Genomic DNA, 11,445 nt, shown 5'->3' on the forward strand with positions numbered 1-11,445 from the left:
CATAGTATCGATTTTGAGACTGTTGAGGATGAATACCATTTCTCGATGAAATATTTGTCACCTCAAAGACTGCAGTGATTCCAGAATCACAAGTTTTCTTCGTGTCATCCAACTTTTTTATGCGAAGTTTATGACCATTGCAGCACATAGCATTGTAGTGTTTGACCTGCGATATGTCAAACATGTAAAATTTATTGCATTGTGAGTTGATAAACATATGGGTGATTAATAAATTTATACGTACCTGTTTATCTCTTAAACCATATACTAAATCAATTTGCCTTTGCGTAACATTGGAATCTCCATTACGATGTGCCTCTTTAAGCAATGAAGCCACACCTTCCCATGTTAACGTGCGTCTAGAATGTTGACAAGGTTCAATCCATACCGTCATCCAATCAAGATTGTTTGCAATATACAAATGTAGTGCATCCCACTCTCGACCAACTATACAAAAAATAAATAGACCTCTTACAATAAATTTATTTTGAAGATTAAGAATTAATTAACTACAATAACATCTTATAATTACCTCTCACTTTCCTCAATCTACCTTTCCCCGTCAAGTACTCCCCTTTGAATTTGTTAATGGTGTTGGGATCCCAAATGCGATCCACATGGATCTTTGCTGCAAACTTAGGAAGATATTCAGAAATGTACACCATAGTCTAGTATACCATATATCCCTCCACCATAGAACCCTCAGGATGTGCTCTTTGTCGAACCAAAGCCTTCAAAAATTTCAACTGCCTCTCAACCATCCACATTGACCTAGTGTGTACAGGTCCACACAATTCAATCTCCTCAACTTGGTGTGTGAGGTAGTGTTCTTGTGCATTGAAAAAAGCTGGAGGTAGACACTTTTGCATTTCACACATTAAATGAGGATTTTTTTTCTTCCAATATTTTATATCGTCTTTATAGATTTCTTTACATGACAACCACCTACAAGGTATTCAAGACGCAAAAAAATATATTACATAAGAAGTAAAACAAATCGCAAATATAATATCTATACAATGAACTAAACAAATATCACTACTTACCTTATGTATTTTCCAAGATCATATATGACTTGCTTGACATTATTGTTGAAGTCGTCTGGGAGAGAAAGAGGTAGAAGGTACTGTAACAATTATAAAATTATCTTTTCATTTTTTTGTAACATAATGAAAAGTACACATACGCTCAGTACTTAAATACATACTAAAAACACAAGAACATGAATTACCTTAATGAAGGTATGCCAATCATGCATTTTCATCCCTGGCCCAAATTCACTTTTCTTTGATATGAGATTGTTTATGTTCGCAGCAAATCCTGTGGGAAATTGAATTTTTCATATGACTTCTTTAATAGCATTGCTTTGCTGGTCCGTTAATAACCAAGGAAGCTCACTTATATTAATCTAGTCTCCATGGCTATTTGATTGAATGACATTTATCATTGCATGATTGGAATCCTGAATGTCATTGCATATTTTGACAATTTTTTCTTTGTCACGCCTTCCATCCAATATTTTCCATAATGTCTCTGTTATATTCTTTCCAATATGCATACTATCAAACAAATGAACAATTTGTAACTGCTCGTAGTAGGGCAACCTACTAAATTGTCGAGGATAACTTTTTATTCCCTTAGGAAGGTGGTCATTTATGCCTTCACGACCATCATGATCATCAATCACATCATCAGTAAACAAAACAAAATAGAAAAGATGTTTTATGACAAACCAATAGATGGAATGGCATTACCTTGATGATTAATTCTATTATATTCCAACTTCTACAGGTGAGGTGTCATTCTTCGCGGCTTTGATGTATTCTCTTCTTTCCCATTGAAAAGATGTTTTTCAGTATTTTGATACTTATGATTTTTGTGGAGAAAGTGCCTATACTCATCAAACACTTGCTTTCCTAAACTTTTTGAATGACAAGATTTCATCTTTGGACCACAAATAGGACATGCAAATTTTCTCTTTGTTTGAAGACCTACAAGATAATGTATAATTGGATTAAATATGATAATTTTTTGAATTATAATGTTCATGCACAACTTAAACACTATAACATACCACAAAAATGTGTTAGCCCTGGGGCATCGTGTATTGTCCATAGAAGCATCTCATGGAATTGAAATTGTCTTTGTCCTATTGGTCTAGAGACGTCATACATAGTGACACCATTCCATAACTCTAGCAACTCGTCGATAAGAGGCTCAATATATACATTCATATCTTTAACTTGGTACTTACCTAATCGAATGAACAAAAACATTACATAATTATTATGACCATTTTACTGCAATATTTATAATTAAATTTAGACGACTATATTTAAATGATAAAATACTTGGAACAATCATTGCCAACATTATGTGCTCCCTCTTTATTGACATCCATGGAGGAATGTTATTATTGATAACAAAAACAGGCCACACTGAGTAAACATATCTCATCTCTCCAAATGGATTGACACCGTCCACTGCCAATGAAAGCCTGAGATTACGAGGTTCTTCTTTCAAGTGTGGCCACTTTTCCTCTATGTCCATAAATGCTGAACCATCTGCAGGCATTCGAATAATGTCATCTCGACTTCTATTGCGTGCATGGTAATCCATAAATTGTGCCAAGGTAGTGCACTTGAGTAATCGTTGCATACGTGGAATAATGGGAATATAGAGAAGAACCTTGTGAGGAACCCTTTTTGGTATTTGATCTGTTCGATATCTACTGATATGACATTTAGGGCATTCAGTTCAAAATTCATGTTGTTTGTGATATATAATATGATCATTGGGACAAGCATCTATTGCTTGATACTCCATTCCAATATCTTTCATAACGGCAGATAATTCTCGATATGAGCGAGGTAGAATATTTGATGGTGGTAACAAAAACTCACCTATCAATTTACAACAACAAAATATAATTTGTTATAATAAAGAATATTAATGGTACAACATGATTCATAGTTTATTATGACATATGTGACATGCCTTAACATACGTGACATTGTTATGTTGGATAAACCATTCATAACCTTCAAGTTCACCAACAACAATACAACGGAGGGAAGAGTTGCCTGCGAGCCTTCATAAAGGGCCTCAGATGCCTTCTCAAGTAGAGGGACATCATGAACAACATCAAGGTCATCTTCATAATCATGATCAGTTGTGCGAGTACTAAATGAGTCATGGATCAATGTATTTGTACCATCATCTTCAATTGTGTTTTCTGGCTCATGATCTTCATCTTCCATGGGATCATTATCTTCAGCTTCGATATTCACACCTCCATGTTCGTCCACTTCAAAAATCATATTCTCAGGGTTGTGTTAATCCATACCATGTGCTCCAAGGTGCTCGACCTATATAAAATTGATATACATAAATAAACCATGATCATGATCTCATCATCACGTGATTTATTATGTATATAAATTGTCAAAATGATATAATGAAAAACTTACAAATGGATGATAATCATGTCCACCTTCAATGTGACCATGCAACCTACAATGCTTCTTCATTGTTTTGATTAGAAGTCTTCTAGTCTTTAACCCCTTACAAATTTTGCACGGACAATAACATTTTCCATCACCTTTTCTTTTCAAGTTAGACTACAATCTAGCAATTGTCTCCTTATTTTGTTGTTCATTGATATTGTCTGACATGGTCTTTCTTCACAGGCAAGAAAATAGAAATTATTGTTTGACATGGTCTTTCCCTCAGGAGCTGGTAGATCCTGCTTCCATACTTTAATTCTATTTTCTCAAAGGACAATCCTAAAAATCCATGCATTGCAAATAACTTTTTACACCTTTGTTGGTTGTGGTGGCGTCACAGAGAGTTTACATCAATAAATGAAGAACATGCCAATGCTTTTAATGCAACAGTAGAAGTCTATCTCTTATTCAATATCTCTAGTGAAACCCCCATGATATTTTGTTGGAGTAGAATTTGTTATATTCTAGAAAGGATCTTGTCCTTTGTTGATGGGATATTCATCTACCTCAAGAAATAACTGTTCTTATCTCCAACAAGAAGTGGAACTAAATGAAGATCTAGCACCATGAAATTAATCCTCAAAAGGATTACTATAGTTAGTTTTGGTAGATAATGATTTGGGTAAAATACTAATGTGGCTTTACGAAGCATTATGTACTAGCTTAGCATACTCTAACAACTTTGGTGTGACATGCTACATCCAATTAAGTCTCCATCGGTATCTCTATTGTGTTTATGGATTGGGATTCAATGTACTCTTTTTATACACAGATTTTACGTTCAACTGAGGAGGTTTGTATGTACTTACTTGTCTTTCGATTGTATCCCTATTTCAAGAATTTCTTCTATCAACAAATCATTTGTTGTAATTTGTACAAGTGGAAGCTTGAACATGCCTTCCATGCTAGCCTTGTTGATACATTCAACACCATCTTGTGCAACAAATCTTTAGAACTCCATTTTTCCGAATTGAAGAGTGAGTAGTAGGGACAATCTAGGACACTTACAGTAGTTTTGTAAGAGAGATAAATAGACCTAAATATTATGGATTAATAATGATCAATAGGTAAACAGATAAGAAAATCTCAATATCAAAATGACTTTCTCAATTGTCTTTACTAGAAATGGATAGATCTGCTAATAATGGCTTTATGACTATATGTCAACTTTAGACTCAATCCAATAAGAGCTATAACTAATATGCGATATCTAGATTTATGATCTCTATAATATAAAAATCCAATAATTATGTTTCCACACATCTATACCACAACACAAACATCATGCTAGTGTTCAGCCATAGCAATTGATATCCTAATTATAGAATGTGAAATATGCACATAACTATGAATAAAGATTAAGAAAAACAAAGAAAGATGCTTATTGCAAACATAAATGACTAATGGACAAGAATTGAATTCATTGTAGATAGTTTTGAATATCAAATTCACTTATTTGTGTGCATTTAGTAACTCATGTACTTGTGGGCAACCATTTATCTCTTTCATAAGTTAAACACTTATTAATAACATTAAATGGCTAAGTAATTATGTTTTAGTAGAAACTGAAAATAAAATATTTTATTTCAGGACAGCTCACACTATTCCCTATCATATTTTAGACTCTCAGTTTTGTTAGTAGTGGTTGACATCTTTGGAGCTGATCATTGCATTTCTTTAGTTACGTTTGCCAACCTACTCCTAGCCTGTGCCAAAATTGGAGCTTTGGAACAGGGTATGGACATCCATCAAAGCATAAAAGATAGAGGAATTTTGTCAGATGTAGTTGCAACTGCACAAAATGGATTTGTTGGGAAGGCTTTAGAAACTTTCAAGCAAATGCAATCGGCAGGTGTAAAGCCAAATTCCACGACCATTTCTACTATCCTCCCTGCTTGTGCCAAAATGGGAGATTTGGAACAGGGTATGGACATTCATCGAAGCATAAAGGATAGAGAAATTTTGTCAGATGTTGTAGTTGTAACTGCCTTGGTAGACATGTATGCAAAATGTGGAAGCATAGACAAGGCACGTGAACTATTTGATAGAATGCTTGAAAGAAATGTTGTCTCGTGGATTGCAACAATAGCTAGATATGCACAAAATGGATTTGTCGAAAAGGCTTTAGACACTTTCAAGCAAATGAAATTGGAAGGCATAAAGCCAAATTCCGCAACCTTTGCCAGCATCCTCCCTGCCTGTGCAAAAATGGGAGCTTTGGAACAGGGTATGGACATCCATCAAAACATAACGGATAGAGGAATTTTGTTAGGTGTTGTACTTGCAAATGCCCTACTTGACATGAATGCAAAATGTGGAAACATGGACAAGGCTCGTGAATTGTTTGATACGATGCCACAAAGAGATGTGATCTCATGTGAACAATCAACACGCGCGTATACGGAAGGAAGGGATTGCTGATACAAAATTGAATGCTCACTCCTCAATCACGGTTCTATGGTTTTACGAGATTAAACTAGGACAATTAACCACCACATGTATATTTTTTGCAATATGAAATTAAAAACTAGGGCAATTTGAATCTACCTCCTATGTGGGATTGCCTTCGACGTGGGTTTGATGTTCTTGGGGGTTGAAGTCGCCACGGATGCCTACGCGGGATTGCAATTCACAAATGAATTCCCCGCCTCTTTTTTTATTTTTGTAATGGCCATTGTCGTCGGAATTACGAGGAACTCGAGCACTTTTTTGAAAAAAAGAAAATTCTCATTGCTAATGCCTTCTTCGTCGAAACCAAATGGGTAATTTCCGTTGGAATTACGACGAATGCAGGCATTTTTCAAAAAAAAATCAAATTTGGCCACAATATACCTTCTCCATCAGAAACCTCAGTCGAAAACCTAGTCCAAATGTATTAGTGATAGTTTATGCAAAGAGTTTGCTAAAGAGATGCATAAAGAATTTGAAATGTCAATGATTGGTGAGTTGTCTTTCTTTCTTGGGTTGCAAGTTATTCAATCTAAAGATGGAATTGTTATCTCACAAAGCAAGTATGTGAAAGAGATGTTGAAGAAATTTGGTTTTGATAATTGTAAATTGGTTACAACTCCTTTAATCGTTGCATGTAAGTTGAGAAAAGATGATGAGTCTCCGGAGGTTGAACATAAGAAGTACAGGTCGATGATTGGTGGATTGTTGTATTAAAATGTGTCTAGACCAAATATCATCTAGGCTATTTGTCTAGTTGCTAGATTTCAAGCAAATCCGAAGGTGACACATGAGCAAGCTATGAAAAGAATTTTTAGATATTTAAAAGGTACTATGGATTTTGGACTTTGGTATACAAAAGGTGGAGATTTCATGATGAAAGCTTATACTAATGCAAATTGGGATGGAAGTGTTGATGACAGGAAGAGCACTAGTTGTGGTGCTTTCTTTTTAGGAGACATATTGTTCTCCTGGTTCTATAAGAAACAAGATTCAGTTTTCATATCTACTAATGAAGTAGAGTATATTGCAAGAGCATCTTGTTGTACTTAGGTGATGTGGATGAGACAAACTCTTAAAGGTATCAAGGTAACATATGAAGAAGTAATTCCTATTATGTGTGACAATACAAGTACAATAAATATTTCAAAGAATCCAGTTGTGCATTCAAGAACAAAGCATATTTAAATCAAATATCACTACTTAAGGGAGAAAGTTGCTGAGAAGGAAGTTCGATTGGAGTACATTTCTACAAAAGAGAAAGTTGCAGATATTTTCACTAAGGCGTTGGCAAAGGATACATTTGAGTTTCTTCGGGAGAAGCTTGGGGTTGTTGCCCCTCCTTGTTCTAGCTAGGTGCATTATGGAGATGCATCTTTCCAGGGGAAGCTTTCATGCCTATTTCTTTTCCTGGATTGATGTTGTGGCTTCTCTTAGGGGGAGCAGTGGTGTGTGTAGTGTTGTTGTGGCCTTTATCCTTGATGGCAAAGGGGGAGAGATAGAAATAGAGAAGTTTTTTTTGGGGGGGAGAGATAGAGTTAGAGAAGTCTGGTAGAGAAAGAACAACATTTGCACTATTTTTGACAAAGAGGTATTGTTTTGTAGAATGGTCAAGTCTTGATTGCATGTTTAGTTTAGTCGATTGTTTCCATCAATGAAAAAGGGGAAGATTGTTGGAAGTATGTGTTGTTGCGGTTGTCATTAATGTCAAACTTGTTGTTCTAAATAGTTGTTGGTCTGGAGTGTTTGTGGTGTAGATACATCTTGCTATGTTAATGTTGTGGTTGTTCTAAAAGTGTTTAGGTCCAATAAGTGTTGCTGACATTGTTTGATGTTGTTATATTCTTTGGTTATGATTTTGGTATCATGGATATGTTGGTTTTGTGGTTCAAAAACATCTTTGTGTTCTTCAGAAGTTGTGGTATATTTCATAGTAGGTTGTGATATTATATGCTAACCTATCTTTGGGTCCATATATGATTTATGGAAGGAAATTTGATGTATTATGGATCTCACCATAGCATGTGGAGATCCGGATTAGAGTTATTTGCATTGGAGGATATATTTTAATTGTTAATTTTTTATATGGATGTGTAGCATGTCGGTATGTTGTTGGTTATGTTTTAGTGATTGTAGATCAATGAATTGATATTTGGAAGATGTGTTTTGGTCTCCTCTTTCTCCTGGAGTGGATCAATGTGTGTGTGTTTTGGTCGGGAAGGTATATTTTGGTTCAGGCTGACTTTGTTCAAGCTTCGATGATCTATCTTGTATATAAGGAATGAATGTGATTGAGTTATGAAAGAAATGAGGTGTTTAATGTAGAGAGAGTGGAAAGAATAGTATAGAAGATGCGAGAGGAAGCGTGCAAAATTTAGTAAGGAGAAGAGAAGAAGAGTTGTGCTTGAATGATATGCAAGTTGCTTTGAGACTGTGACAAATGTATGAGACATAGTGTTAACAATTTAGGTATGAATTGAGTGTGCTGATGTTGGCCACTTGATGAAGAGTTCATGGATAGCTTCATGATCAGGAGATCCTTCTTTTTAGATCATTTTTGTATCTTGTCCTGTTACAATTAGCTTCAAGTTTTGTAAGTCCTTTTTTTTATCTTGCCCCAAGAGCAGTTAGCCTTGTTTTACAAGTTTGGATCAGTGAGTTCTTTTCATTGCAATTTGATATACATAGTAGATATATTTTGTGGGTAGGTTCTCATTGTAATTTTTCCCTATTTGGGTTTTCCACATAGAAAATATTGGTGTTCATGTGTTGGATATGTGTTGTTGATTAATTGTTTATGTGTTGCATTAAATTTTTTATTAGATTGATTCACCCCCACCTCTAAGTCCTTCCTTGGGTTCAACAAATCCATTTGGTTGTTCAATATATACTCTTCTTCCAATATTTGATATACTCTAAAGTTATTGTAAGTAGAAAAGGCAAGAAACACTCTAATAGATTCCATCCTTGCAACTGGAGCAAAAGTTTCTTCAAAATCAATACCTTTTACCTAATAATAGCCAATACATACCAATCTTGTCTTATTCCTTGTGACTTGTCCTTGTTCATTCAGTTCATTCTGGAACACCCACTTATTTCCTATCATTTTTTTATCCTCTAGTCTAGGTACTAGCTCCCAAGTCTGATTCTTCTGTATCTAGTTCAATTCTTCTTCTATTGCTTTTACCCAGCTTTATTCTTTTCTTTCTTCTTCATATGATTTAGGTTCAATGAGCGAAAGAAACAATGGTTAGTTTTCTCATTTACCTCTGTAACACTTCTTCTTGCTTGAACTCATTTGTTCTTATATCTGATTATCTAATCTTCTGAATGATTCTTCTGCACACATTTTGGGGTCTTGATTGTTTTCTTTGGTTCTTCTTTATCTTCTTCTTCTAGTTGATTTGATTTTTCTTCATTTTTTCCTTCTGGATCTGTCTTTTCTTTTACAACAATAGAAATAATCTCAAATTCGGACTCTTGAATAGGTTTAGGAGCAATCTGATTTGATACCTCACATACTTTCATATTTTTTACTCTCCACTATCTTGTTTAATCTCTTATTGTAACACTGGTAGGCTTTTCTATTTGTAGCATATCCCAAGAATATTCCTTCATCTGCTCTGGTATCAAACTTTCCAATGTCATTCTCATCTCTTCTAATATAGCACTTACTCCCAAATATTTTGAAATATTTCACAGTAGGTGGTCTTCCATACCACAACTGATAAGGTGTATTAGTATGATATACTCTTATCTAAACCATATTAAGAATGCAAACATTAAAATGCACAACTTCTTTCTACTACACATTATCCAAGTTATCTTCTTTCATCATAGTTCTAGTCATCTCAATAACAGTTCTATTCTTTCTTTCTACCAAACCATTTTGTTGAGGAGTTCTTGGAGTAGAAAGATGTCTCCTAATACCATATTTCTCATAAAAATTATTCATTTGAAGTAAATTCTCTACCTCTATTAGATCTCAAACACTTGATTCTAGCATCAACTTGATTTTCTACCATTGACTTGAAAACTTAAAATCTTTCAAAAGGTTATGATTTTTCTCCCAAATATGTAACCCATGTGATTCTAGAAGAATCATCAATGAGTAACATAAAATAACTTTCACCATAAAGTTTTCTTTTTCTTGTAGGACCACATATGTCTGTATGAAATATTTCCAATGGATACGTCATAGAATACTCCTTGTTCTTCAAACTTATCTTTGTCTACTTTCCCAATTGACATTCTCTGGACATAGTGTGTATAGGCTTGATAATATTTGGTAAATCTCTTACTACCTTAATATTACTGATATTTATCATGTTATCAAAGTTAACATGTCCCATCCTCCTATGTCATAACTAACATTCATTGCTTTGACTCAGATAACATCCATTTCTACTTATGTCCTTTATATAATAAAAATTTCCACTTGTCCTAATTCCGTATGCTACCAACTTTCCAATTTTCCTTTTATGATCATACATTTGGTATCGATAAACACAACTTCATAACCTTTATTGCACACCTGACTAACACTCAACAAATTATGTCTCAAACCTTCTACATAATAAACACCATCAATTTTATGCTTACCATCAATCAAGATATTTCCTATTCCACAAATTGGTCTAGCTTCCTCTCTTGAAAACTTCATTGATCCACCATCATACTTTTTCATAGTGATAATCTTGTCTTTATCTCTGTTCATGTGATTTGAGCATGCAAAATCAATGATCCATGATCTTGGTTCAACTTTAGCATGCAGTGTAGTCTTCTCTTCTGGTCTTCTGAACCTATCTCGATTCTTCTCTTTTATAACCAATAATAAAGATTCTTCATTCAAGTCTTAAACATCTTCTTCTCCAAATGAATGAGAATCCATAGAGTAGAAACTCTTTTTCCCTTTATCTCTATCATTTGTTCTTTTCTTAAAATCATGTCTTCTATAGCTATTCTTCTTTTTATCATCATCAAATTTTCTATAGCCTTCTTTATATATACATTTAGAAGCATAATGACCAATTATTTCACAATTAAAGCATTTCAAGGCCAACTTACCTTTGTAATTTCTAGTTCTTCTCTTCAATCTTCTTACAATTTTTGCTTCAATCTCATCCAGGTTCTCATTTTTTTCAGTTCATCTCTTGATATCCTTGAAACATTAAATGTAGCTTGTCCTCGATAGGATTTTATATCTTGCATCTCTCCAATTTCATAGGTAGAAAATTCTCCAATAAGTTGATCAATTGTGTAGTTATTCAAGTCATGACATTCTTCAATAACACACTTCTTCAGTTTGTAGGGTTTGATCAATGTATACAAGATATTTTTGATGACATCATAATCTTCTAGCATTCCACCAACAACTCGAATAGATTTTGTGGTCATTTACTCTTTGCATGTAGCTCTCAACACTTCCATCATTAGCCATTCTAAAACCTTCAAATTTATGCTTCAAGTTTGAAAGTCTTTCTTGTTGGGT

This window comes from Cryptomeria japonica, chromosome 10, assembly GCF_030272615.1.
Source record: "Cryptomeria japonica chromosome 10, Sugi_1.0, whole genome shotgun sequence".
Classification (NCBI taxonomy): Eukaryota; Viridiplantae; Streptophyta; class Pinopsida; order Cupressales; family Cupressaceae; genus Cryptomeria; species Cryptomeria japonica.